We start from the raw sequence: 11331 nt of genomic DNA on the forward strand, positions 1-11331 counted from the left end.
GCCCCACAGCCTGTGGGGCTGCGGGCTTTGCGGCGGCCGTCAGCCTCAGCGCCACCGGCGCCCACGTGGCGCCGCCCTACCAGCCTGCGAAGCATTTTCCGGTAGGGACGCAACTCTGGCGACAGCTCCCAAGCACGAAGAGCCAGGAGGGAAAGCTGTGCCTCGTTGGAAAGCTCTTTGGCAGCCGCTCGCGTGGCCCCACAGCCCGTGGGGCTGCGGGCTTTGCGGCGGCCGTCAGCCTCAGCGCCACCGGCGCCTACCAGCTACAGCCGCGCCAGCCTGCGAAGCATTTTCCGGTAGGGCCGCGGCTCTGGCGACAGCTCCCACGCCCGAAGAGCCAGGAGGGAAAGCCGTGCCTCGTTGGAAAGCTCTTTGGCAGCCGCTCGCGTGGCCTCACAGCCCGTGGGGCTGCGGGCTTTGCGGCGGCCGTCAGCCTCGGAGCCACCGGCGCCCACGTGGCGCCGCCGCGCCAGCTTGCGAAGCATTTTCCAGTAGGGCCACGGCTCTGACGACAACTCCCAAGCCCGAAGAGCCAGGAGGGAAAGCCGTGCCTCGTTGGAAAGCTCTTTGGCAGCCGCTCGCCTGGCGAAACAGTCTGTGGGGCTGCGGGCTTTGCGGCGGCCGTCAGCCTCCCCGCCACCGGCGCCCACCAGGTGCAGCCGCGCCAGCTTGCGAAGCATTTTCCAGTAGGGCCGCGGCTCTGGCGACAGCTCCCACGCCCGAAGAGCAGGGAGGGAAAGCCGTGCCTCGTTGGAAAGCTCTTTGGCAGCCGCTCGCCTGGCGAAACAGGCTGTGGGGCTGCGGGCTTTGCGGCGGCCGTCAGCCTCGGAGCCACCGGCGCCCACCAGGTGCAGCCGCGCCAGCCTCCGAAGCATTATCCGGTAGGGGCGCAGGCTCTGGCGACAGCTCCCAAGCACGAAGAGCCAGGAGGGAAAGCCGTGCCTCGTTGGAAAGCTCTTTGGCAGCCGCTCGCGTGGCCCCACAGCCCATGGGGCTGCGGGCTTTGCGGCGGCCGTCAGCCTTGGCGCCACCGGCGCCCACGTGGTACCGCCGCACCAGCCTGCGAAGCATTTTCCGGTAGGGCCACGGCTCTGGCGACAGCTCCCACGCCCGAAGAGCCAGTAGGGAAAGCCATGCCTCGTTGGAAAGCTCTTTGGCAGCCTCTTCCGTGGCCCCACAGCCCGTGAGGCTGCGGGCTTTGCGGCGAGCGTCAGCCTCCCCGCCACCGGCGCCCACCAGGTGCAGCCGCGCCAGCCTGCGAAGCATTTTCCGGTAGGGCCGCGGCTCTGGCGACAGCTCCCACGCCCGAAGAGCCAGGAGGGAAAGCCGTGCCTCGTTGGAAAGCTCTTTGGCAGCCTCTTGCGTGGCCCCACAGCCCGTGGGGCTGCGGGCTTTGCGGCGGCCGTCAGCCTCGGCGCCACCGGCGCCCACGTGGCGCCACCGCACCAGCTTGCGAAGCATTTTCCAGTAGGGCTGCGGCTCTGACGACAACTCCCAAGCACGAAGAGCCAGGAGGGAAAGCCGTGCCTCGTTGGAAAGCTCTTTGGCGGCCGCTCGCGTGGCCCCACAGCCCGTGTGGCTGCGGGCTTTGTGGCGGCCGTCAGCCTCGGCGCCACCGGCGCCCACCAGGTGCAGCCGCGCCAGCCTGCGAAGCATTTTCCGGTAGGGCCGCGGCTCTGGCGACAGCTCCCACGCCCTAAGAGCCAGGAGAGAAAGCCGTGCCTCGTTGGAAAGCTCTTTGGCAGCCGCTCGCCTGGCGAAACAGCCCGTGGGGCTGCGGGCTTTGCGGCGGCCGTCAGCCTCGCTGCCACCGGCGCACACGTGGCGCCGCTGGGCCAGCCTGCGAAGCATTTTCCGGTAGGGCCGCGTCTCTGGTGACAGCTCCCACGCCCGAAGACCTAGGAGGGAAAGCCGTGCCTCGTTGGAAAGCTCTTTGGCAGCCGCTCGCGTGGCCCCACAGCCCGTGGGGCTGCGGGCTTTCCGGCGGACGTCAGCCTCAGCGACACCGGCGCCCACGTGGCGCTGCCGCGCCAGCCTGCGAAGCATTTTCCGGTAGGGCCGCGGCTCTGGCGACAGCTCCCACGCCCGAAGAGCCAGGAGGGAAAGCCGTGCCTCGTTGGAAAGCTCTTTGGCAGCCGCTCGCCTGACCCCACAGCCCGTGGGGCTGCGGGCTTTCCGGCGGACGTCAGCCTCAGCGACACCGGCGCCCACGTGGCGCTGCCGCGCCAGCCTGCGAAGCATTTTCCTGTAGGGCCGCGGCTCTGGCGACAGCTCCCACGCCCGAAGAGCCAGGAGGTAAAGCCGTGCCTCGTTGGAAAGCTCTTTGGCAGCCGCTTGCGTGGCCCCACAGCCCGTGGGGCTGCGGGCTTTGCGGCGGCCGTCAGCCTCGGAGCCACCAGCGCCCACATGGCGCCGCCCCACCAGCCTGCGAAGCATTTTCCGGTAGGGCTGCGGCTCTGGCGACAGCTCCCAAGCACGAAGAGCCAGGAGGGAAAGCCGTGCCTCGTTGGAAAGCTCTTTGGCAGCTGCTCGCGTGGCCCCACAGCCCGTGGGGCTGCGGGCTTTGCGGCGGCCGTCAGACTCCGCGCCACCGGCGTTCACGTGGCGCCGCCGCACAAGCCTGCGAAGCATTTTCCGGTAGGGCCGCGGCTCTGACGACAGCTCCCACGCCCGAAGAGCCAGGAGGGAAAGCCGTGCCTTGTTGGAAAGCTCTTTGGCAGCCGCTCGCGTGGCCCCACAGCCCGTGGGGCTGCGGGCTTTGCGGCGGCCGTCAGCCTCGACGCCACCGGCGCCCACGTGGCGCTGCCGCGCCAGCTTGCGAAGCATTATCCGGTAGGGCTGCAGCTCTGACGACAGCTCCCAAGCACGAAGAGCCAGGAGGGAAAGCCATGCCTCGTTGGAAAGCTCTTTGGCAGCCGCTCGCGTGGCCCCACAGCCCGTGGGGCTGCGGGCTTTGTGGCGGTTGTCAGCCTCGGAGCCACCGGCGCCCACGTGGCGCCGCCCCACCAGCCTGCGAAGCATTTTCCAGTAGGGCCGCAACTCTGGCGACAGCTCCCAAGCCCGAAGAGCCAGGAGGGAAAGCCATGCCTCGTTGGAAAGCTCTTTGGCAGCCGCTCGCCTGGCGAAACAGCCCGTGCGGCTGCGGGCTTTGCGGTGGCCGTCAGCCTCGGAGCCACCGGCGCCCACGTGGCGCCGCCCCACCAGCCTGCGAAGCATTTTCCGGTAGGGCCGCAACTCTGGCGACAGCTCCCACGCCTGAAGAGCCAGGAGGGAAAGCCGTGCCTCGTTGGAAAGCTCTTTGGCAGCCGCTCGCGTGGCCTCACAGCCCGTGGGTCTGCGGGCTTTGCGGCGGCCGTCAGCCTCGGCGCCACCGGCGCCCACGTGGCGCCGCCGCGCCAGCTTGCGAAGCATTTTCCAGTAGGGCCACGGCTCTGATGACAACTCCCAAGCTTGAAGACCCAGGAGGGAAAGCCGTGCCTCGTTGGAAAGCTCTTTGGCAGCCGCTTGCGTGGCCCCACAGCCCGTGGGGCTGCGGGCTTTGCGGCGGCCGTCAGCCTCGGAGCCACCAGCGCCCACGTGGCGCCGCCCCACCAGCCTGTGAAGCATTTTCCGGTAGGGCCGCGGCTCTGGCGACAGCTCCCACGCCCGAAGAGCCAGGAGGGAAAGCCATGCCTCGTTGGAAAGCTCTTTGGCAGCCGCTCGCGTGGCCCCACAGCCCGTGGGGCTGCGGGCTTTGCGGCGGTTGTCAGCCTCGGAGCCACCGGCGCCCACGTGGCGCCGCCCCACCAGCCTGCGAAGCATTTTCCGGTAGGGCCGCAACTCGGGCGACAGCTCCCACGCCCGAAGAGCCAGGAGGGAAAGCCATGCCTTGTTGGAAAGCTCTTTGGCAGCCGCTCGCCTGGCGAAACAGCCCGTGGGGCTGCGGGCTTTGCGGCGGCCGTCAGCCTCGGAGCCACCGGCGCCCACGTGGCGCCGCCCTACCAGCCTGCGAAGCATTTTCCGGTAGGGCCGCAACTCTGGCGACAGCTCCCAAGCACGAAGAGACAGGAGGGAAAGCTGTGCCTCGTTGGAAAGCTCTTTGGCAGCCGCTCGCGTGGCCCCACAGCCCGTGGGGCTGCGGGCTTTGCGGCGGCCGTCAGCCTCAGCGCCACCGGCGCCTACCAGCTACAGCCGCGCCAGCCTGCGAAGCATTTTCCGGTAGGGCCGCGGCTCTGGCGACAGCTCCCACGCCCGAAGAGCCAGGAGGGAAAGCCATGCCTCGTTGGAAAGCTCTTTGGCAGCCGCTCGCGTGGCCTCACAGCCCGTGGGGCTGCGGGCTTTGCGGCGGCCGTCAGCCTCGGAGCCACCGGTGCCCACGTGGCGCCGCCGCGCCAGCTTGCGAAGCATTTTCCAGTAGGGCCACGGCTCTGACGACAACTCCCAAGCCCGAAGAGCCAGGAGGGAAAGCCATGCCTCGTTGGAAAGCTCTTTGGCAGCCGCTCGTGTGGCCCAACAGCCAGTGTGGCTGCGGGCTTTGCGGCGGCCGTCAGCCTCGGAGCCACCAGCGCCCACGTGGCGCCGCCGCACGAGCCTGGGAAGCATTTTCCGGTAGGGCCACAGCTCTGGCGACAGCTCCCACGCCCGAAGAGCCAGGAGGGAAAGCCATGCCTCGTTGGAAAGCTCTTTGGCAGCCGCTCGCGTGGCCCCACAGCCCGTGTGGCTGTGGGCTTTGCGGCGACCGTCAGCCTCCCCGCCACCGGCGCCCACCAGGTGCAGCCGCACCAGCCTGCGAAGCATTTTCCTGTAGGGCCGCGGCTTTGGCGACAGCTCCCACGCCCTAAGAGCGAGGAGAGAAAGCCGTGCCTCGTTGGAAAGCTCTTTGGCAGCCGCTCGCCTGGCGAAACAGCCCGTGGGGCTGCGGGCTTTGCGGCGGCCGTCAGCCTCGCTGCCACCGGCGCACACGTGGCGCCGCTGGGCCAGCCTGCGAAGCATTTTCCGGTAGGGCCGCGTCTTTGGTGACAGCTCCCACGCCCGAAGACCTAGGAGGGAAAGCCGTGCCTCGTTGGAAAGCTCTTTGGCAGCCGCTCGCGTGGCCCCACAGCCCGTGGGGCTGCGGGCTTTCCGGCGGACGTCAGCCTCAGCGACACCGGCGCCCACGTGGCGCTGCCGCGCCAGCCTGCGAAGCATTTTCCGGTAGGGCCGCGGCTCTGGCCACAGCTCCCACGCCCGAAGAGGCAGGAGGGAAAGCCGTGCCTCGTTGGAAAGCTCTTTGGCAGCCGCTCGCCTGACCCCACAGCCCGTGGGGCTGCGGGCTTTCCGGCGGACGTCAGCCTCAGCGACACCGGCGCCCACGTGGCGCTGCCGCGCCAGCCTGCGAAGCATTTTCCTGTAGGGCCGCGGCTCTGGCAACAGCTCCCACGCCCGAAGAGCCAGGAGGTAAAGCCGTGCCTCGTTGGAAAGCTCTTTGGCAGCCGCTTGCGTGGCCCCACAGCCCGTGGGGCTGCGGGCTTTGCGGCGGCCGTCAGCCTCGGAGCCACCAGCGCCCACGTGGCGCTGCCCCACCAGCCTGCGAAGCATTTTCCGGTAGGGCCGCGGCTCTGGCGACAGCTCCCAAGCACGAAGAGCCAGGAGGGAAAGCCGTGCCTCGTTGGAAAGCTCTTTGGCAGCTGCTCGCGTGGCCCCACAGCCCGTGGGGCTGCGGGCTTTGCGGCGGCCGTCAGACTCCGCGCCACCGGCGTTCACGTGGCGCCGCCGCACAAGCCTGCGAAGCATTTTCCGGTAGGGCCGCGGCTCTGACGACAGCTCCCACGCCCGAAGAGCCAGGAGGGAAAGCCGTGCCTTGTTGGAAAGCTCTTTGGCAGCCGCTCGCGTGGCCCCACAGCCCGTGGGGCTGCGGGCTTTGCGGCGGCCGTCAGCCTCGACGCCACCGGCGCCCACGTGGCGCTGCCGCGCCAGCTTGCGAAGCATTATCCGGTAGGGCTGCAGCTCTGACGACAGCTCCCAAGCCCGAAGAGCCAGGAGGGAAAGCCATGCCTCGTTGGAAAGCTCTTTGGCAGCCGCTCGCGTGGCCCCGCAGCCCCACGGGCTGTGGGCTTTGTGGCGGTTGTCAGCCTCGGAGCCACCGGCGCCCACGTGGCGCCGCCCCACCAGCCTGCGAAGCATTTTCCAGTAGGGCCGCAACTCTGGCGACAGCTCCCAAGCCCGAAGAGCCAGGAGGGAAAGCCGTGCCTCGTTGGAAAGCTCTTTGGCAGCCGCTCGCCTGGCGGAACAGCCTGTGGGGCTGCGGGCTTTGCGGCGGCCGTCAGCCTCGGAGCCACCGGCGCCCACGTGGCGCCGCCCCACCAGCCTGCGAAGCATTTTCCGGTAGGGCCGCAACTCTGGCGACAGCTCCCAAGCCCGAAGAGCCAGGAGGGAAAGCCGTGCCTCGTTGGAAAGCTCTTTGGCAGCCGATCGCGTGGCCCCACAGCCCGTGGGGCTGCGGGCTTTGTGGCGGCCGTCAGCCTCGCTGACACCGGCGCCCACGTGGCGCCGCCGCGCCAGCCTGCGAAGCATTTTCCTGTAGGGCCGCGGCTCTGGCGACAGCTCCCACGCCCGAAGAGCCAGGAGGGAAAGCCGTGCCTCGTTGGAAAGCTCTTTGGCAGCCTCTTCCGTGGCCCCACAGCCTGTGGGGCTGCGGGCTTTGCGGCGGCCGTCAGCCTCTCCGCCAACGGTGCACATGTGGCGCCGCCGCGCAAGTATGCAGAGCTTTTTGCGGTAGGGCCGCGACTCTGGCGACTGCTCCCACGCCCGAAGAGCCAGGAGGGAAAGCCGTGCCTCGTTGGAAAGCTCTTTGGCAGCCGCTCGCGTGGCCCCACAGCCCGTGGGGCTGCGGGCTTTGCGGCGACCGTCAGCCTCCCCGCCACCGGCGCCCACCAGGTGCAGCCGCGCCAGCCTGCGAAGCATTTTCCAGTAGGGCCGCGGCTCTGGCGACAGCTCCCACGCCCGAAGAGCAGGGAGGGAAAGCCGTGCCTCGTTGGAAAGCTCTTTGGCAGCCGCTCGCCTGGCGAAACAGCCCGTGGGGCTGCGGGCTTTGCGGCGGCCGTCAGCCTCGGCGCCACCGGCGCCCACGTGTCGCCGCCGCGCCAGCCTGCGAAGCATTTTCCGGTAGGGCCGCAACTCTGGCGACAGCTCCCAAGCACGAAGAGCCAGGAGGGAAAGCCGTGCCTCGTTGGAAAGCTCTTTGGCAGCTGCTCGCGTGGCCCCACAGCCCGTGGGGCTGCGGGCTTTGCGGCGGCCGTCAGACTCCGCGCCACCGGCGTTCACGTGGCGCCGCCGCACAAGCCTGCGAAGCATTTTCCGGTAGGGCCGCGGCTCTGACGACAGCTCCCACGCCCGAAGAGCCAGGAGGGAAAGCCGTGCCTTGTTGGAAAGCTCTTTGGCAGCCGCTCGCGTGGCCCCACAGCCCGTGGGGCTGCGGGCTTTGCGGCGGCCGTCAGCCTCGACGCCACCGGCGCCCACGTGGCGCTGCCGCGCCAGCTTGCGAAGCATTATCCGGTAGGGCTGCAGCTCTGACGACAGCTCCCAAGCCCGAAGAGCCAGGAGGGAAAGCCATGCCTCGTTGGAAAGCTCTTTGGCAGCCGCTCGCGTGGCCCCACAGCCTGTGGGGCTGCGGGCTTTGTGGCGGTTGTCAGCCTCGGAGCCACCGGCGCCCACGTGGCGCCGCCCCACCAGCCTGCGAAGCATTTTCCAGTAGGGCCGCAACTCTGGCGACAGCTCCCAAGCCCGAAGAGCCAGGACGGAAAGCCATGCCTCGTTGGAAAGCTCTTTGGCAGCCGCTCGCCTGGCGAAACAGCCCGTGCGGCTGCGGGCTTTGCGGTGGCCGTCAGCCTCGGAGCCACCGGCGCCCACGTGGCGCCGCCCCACCAGCCTGCGAAGCATTTTCCGGTAGGGCCGCAACTCTGGCGACAGCTCCCAAGCCCGAAGAGCCAGGAGGGAAAGCCGTGCCTCGTTGGAAAGCTCTTTGGCAGCCGATCGCGTGGCCCTACAGCCCGTGGGGCTGCGGGCTTTGTGGGGGCCGTCAGCCTCCCCGCCACCGGCGCCCACGAGGTGCAGCCGCGCCAGCCTGCGAAGCAATTTCCAGTAGGGCCGCGGCTCTGGCGACAGCTCCCACGCCCGAAGAGCCAGGAGGGAAAGCCGTGCCTCGTTGGAAAGCTCTTTGGCAGCCGCTCGCCTGGCGGAACAGCCTGTGGGGCTGCGGGCTTTGCGGCGGCCGTCAGCCTCGGAGCCACCGGCGCCCACGTGGCGCCGCCCCACCAGCCTGCGAAGCATTTTCCGGTAGGGCCGCAACTCTGGCGACAGCTCCCAAGCCCGAAGAGCCAGGAGGGAAAGCCGTGCCTCGTTGGAAAGCTCTTTGGCAGCCGATCGCGTGGCCCCACAGCCCGTGGGGCTGCGGGCTTTGTGGCGGCCGTCAGCCTCGCTGACACCGGCGCCCACGTGGCGCCGCCGCGCCAGCCTGCGAAGCATTTTCCTGTAGGGCCGCGGCTCTGGCGACAGCTCCCACGCCCGAAGAGCCAGGAGGGAAAGCCGTGCCTCGTTGGAAAGCTCTTTGGCAGCCTCTTCCGTGGCCCCACAGCCTGTGGGGCTGCGGGCTTTGCGGCGGCCGTCAGCCTCTCCGCCAACGGTGCACATGTGGCGCCGCCGCGCAAGTATGCAGAGCTTTTTGCGGTAGGGCCGCGACTCTGGCGACTGCTCCCACGCCCGAAGAGCCAGGAGGGAAAGCCGTGCCTCGTTGGAAAGCTCTTTGGCAGCCGCTCGCGTGGCCCCACAGCCCGTGGGGCTGCGGGCTTTGCGGCGACCGTCAGCCTCCCCGCCACCGGCGCCCACCAGGTGCAGCCGCGCCAGCCTGCGAAGCATTTTCCAGTAGGGCCGCGGCTCTGGCGACAGCTCCCACGCCCGAAGAGCAGGGAGGGAAAGCCGTGCCTCGTTGGAAAGCTCTTTGGCAGCCGCTCGCCTGGCGAAACAGCCCGTGGGGCTGCGGGCTTTGCGGCGGCCGTCAGCCTCGGCGCCACCGGCGCCCACGTGTCGCCGCCGCGCCAGCCTGCGAAGCATTTTCCGGTAGGGCCGCAACTCTGGCGACAGCTCCCAAGCACGAAGAGCCAGGAGGGAAAGCTGTGCCTCGTTGGAAAGCTCTTTGGCAGCCGCTCGCGTGGCCCCACAGCCCGTGGGGCTGCGGGCTTTGCGGCGGCCGTCAGCCTCAGCGCCACCGGCGCCCACGTGGCGCCGCCCTACCAGCCTGCGAAGCATTTTCCGGTAGGGACGCAACTCTGGCGACAGCTCCCAAGCACGAAGAGCCAGGAGGGAAAGCTGTGCCTCGTTGGAAAGCTCTTTGGCAGCCGCTCGCGTGGCCCCACAGCCCGTGGGGCTGCGGGCTTTGCGGCGGCCGTCAGCCTCAGCGCCACCGGCGCCTACCAGCTACAGCCGCGCCAGCCTGCGAAGCATTTTCCGGTAGGGCCGCGGCTCTGGCGACAGCTCCCACGCCCGAAGAGCCAGGAGGGAAAGCCGTGCCTCGTTGGAAAGCTCTTTGGCAGCCGCTCGCGTGGCCTCACAGCCCGTGGGGCTGCGGGCTTTGCGGCGGCCGTCAGCCTCGGAGCCACCGGCGCCCACGTGGCGCCGCCGCGCCAGCTTGCGAAGCATTTTCCAGTAGGGCCACGGCTCTGACGACAACTCCCAAGCCCGAAGAGCCAGGAGGGAAAGCCGTGCCTCGTTGGAAAGCTCTTTGGCAGCCGCTCGCCTGGCGAAACAGTCTGTGGGGCTGCGGGCTTTGCGGCGGCCGTCAGCCTCGGAGCCACCGGCGCCCACGTGGCGCCGCCGCGCCAGCTTGCGAAGCATTTTCCAGTAGGGCCACGGCTCTGACGACAACTCCCAAGCCCGAAGAGCCAGGAGGGAAAGCCGTGCCTCGTTGGAAAGCTCTTTGGCAGCCGCTCGCGTGGCCCCACAGCCCATGGGGCTGCGGGCTTTGCGGCGGCCGTCAGCCTTGGCGCCACCGGCGCCCACGTGGTACCGCCGCACCAGCCTGCGAAGCATTTTCCGGTAGGGCCACGGCTCTGGCGACAGCTCCCACGCCCGAAGAGCCAGTAGGGAAAGCCATGCCTCGTTGGAAAGCTCTTTGGCAGCCGCTCGCGTGGCCCCACAGCCCGTGTGGCTGCGGGCTTTGCGGCGACCGTCAGCCTCCCCGCCACCGGCGCCCACCAGGTGCAGCCGCGCCAGCCTGCGAAGCATTTTCCGGTAGGGCCGCGGCTCTGGCGACAGCTCCCACGCCCGAAGAGCCAGGAGGGAAAGCCGTGCCTCGTTGGAAAGCTCTTTGGCAGCCTCTTGCGTGGCCCCACAGCCCGTGGGGCTGCGGGCTTTGCGGCGGCCGTCAGCCTCGGCGCCACCGGCGCCCACGTGGCGCCACCGCACCAGCTTGCGAAGCATTTTCCAGTAGGGCTGCGGCTCTGACGACAACTCCCAAGCACGAAGAGCCAGGAGGGAAAGCCGTGCCTCGTTGGAAAGCTCTTTGGCGGCCGCTCGCGTGGCCCCACAGCCCGTGTGGCTGCGGGCTTTGTGGCGGCCGTCAGCCTCGGCGCCACCGGCGCCCACCAGGTGCAGCCGCGCCAGCCTGCGAAGCATTTTCCGGTAGGGCCGCGGCTCTGGCGACAGCTCCCACGCCCTAAGAGCGAGGAGAGAAAGCCGTGCCTCGTTGGAAAGCTCTTTGGCAGCCGCTCGCCTGGCGAAACAGCCCGTGGGGCTGCGGGCTTTGCGGCGGCCGTCAGCCTCGCTGCCACCGGCGCACACGTGGCGCCGCTGGGCCAGCCTGCGAAGCATTTTCCGGTAGGGCCGCGTCTCTGGTGACAGCTCCCACGCCCGAAGACCTAGGAGGGAAAGCCGTGCCTCGTTGGAAAGCTCTTTGGCAGCCGCTCGCGTGGCCCCACAGCCCGTGGGGCTGCGGGCTTTCCGGCGGACGTCAGCCTCAGCGACACCGGCGCCCACGTGGCGCTGCCGCGCCAGCCTGCGAAGCATTTTCCGGTAGGGCCGCGGCTCTGGCGACAGCTCCCACGCCCGAAGAGCCAGGAGGGAAAGCCGTGCCTCGTTGGAAAGCTCTTTGGCAGCCGCTCGCCTGACCCCACAGCCCGTGGGGCTGCGGGCTTTCCGGCGGACGTCAGCCTCAGCGACACCGGCGCCCACGTGGCGCTGCCGCGCCAGCCTGCGAAGCATTTTCCTGTAGGGCCGCGGCTCTGGCGACAGCTCCCACGCCCGAAGAGCCAGGAGGTAAAGCCGTGCCTCGTTGGAAAGCTCTTTGGCAGCCGCTTGCGTGGCCCCACATCCCGTGGGGCT

The sequence above is a fragment of the Chroicocephalus ridibundus genome, unplaced genomic scaffold, assembly GCF_963924245.1.
Source record: "Chroicocephalus ridibundus unplaced genomic scaffold, bChrRid1.1 SCAFFOLD_61, whole genome shotgun sequence".
Classification (NCBI taxonomy): Eukaryota; Metazoa; Chordata; class Aves; order Charadriiformes; family Laridae; genus Chroicocephalus; species Chroicocephalus ridibundus.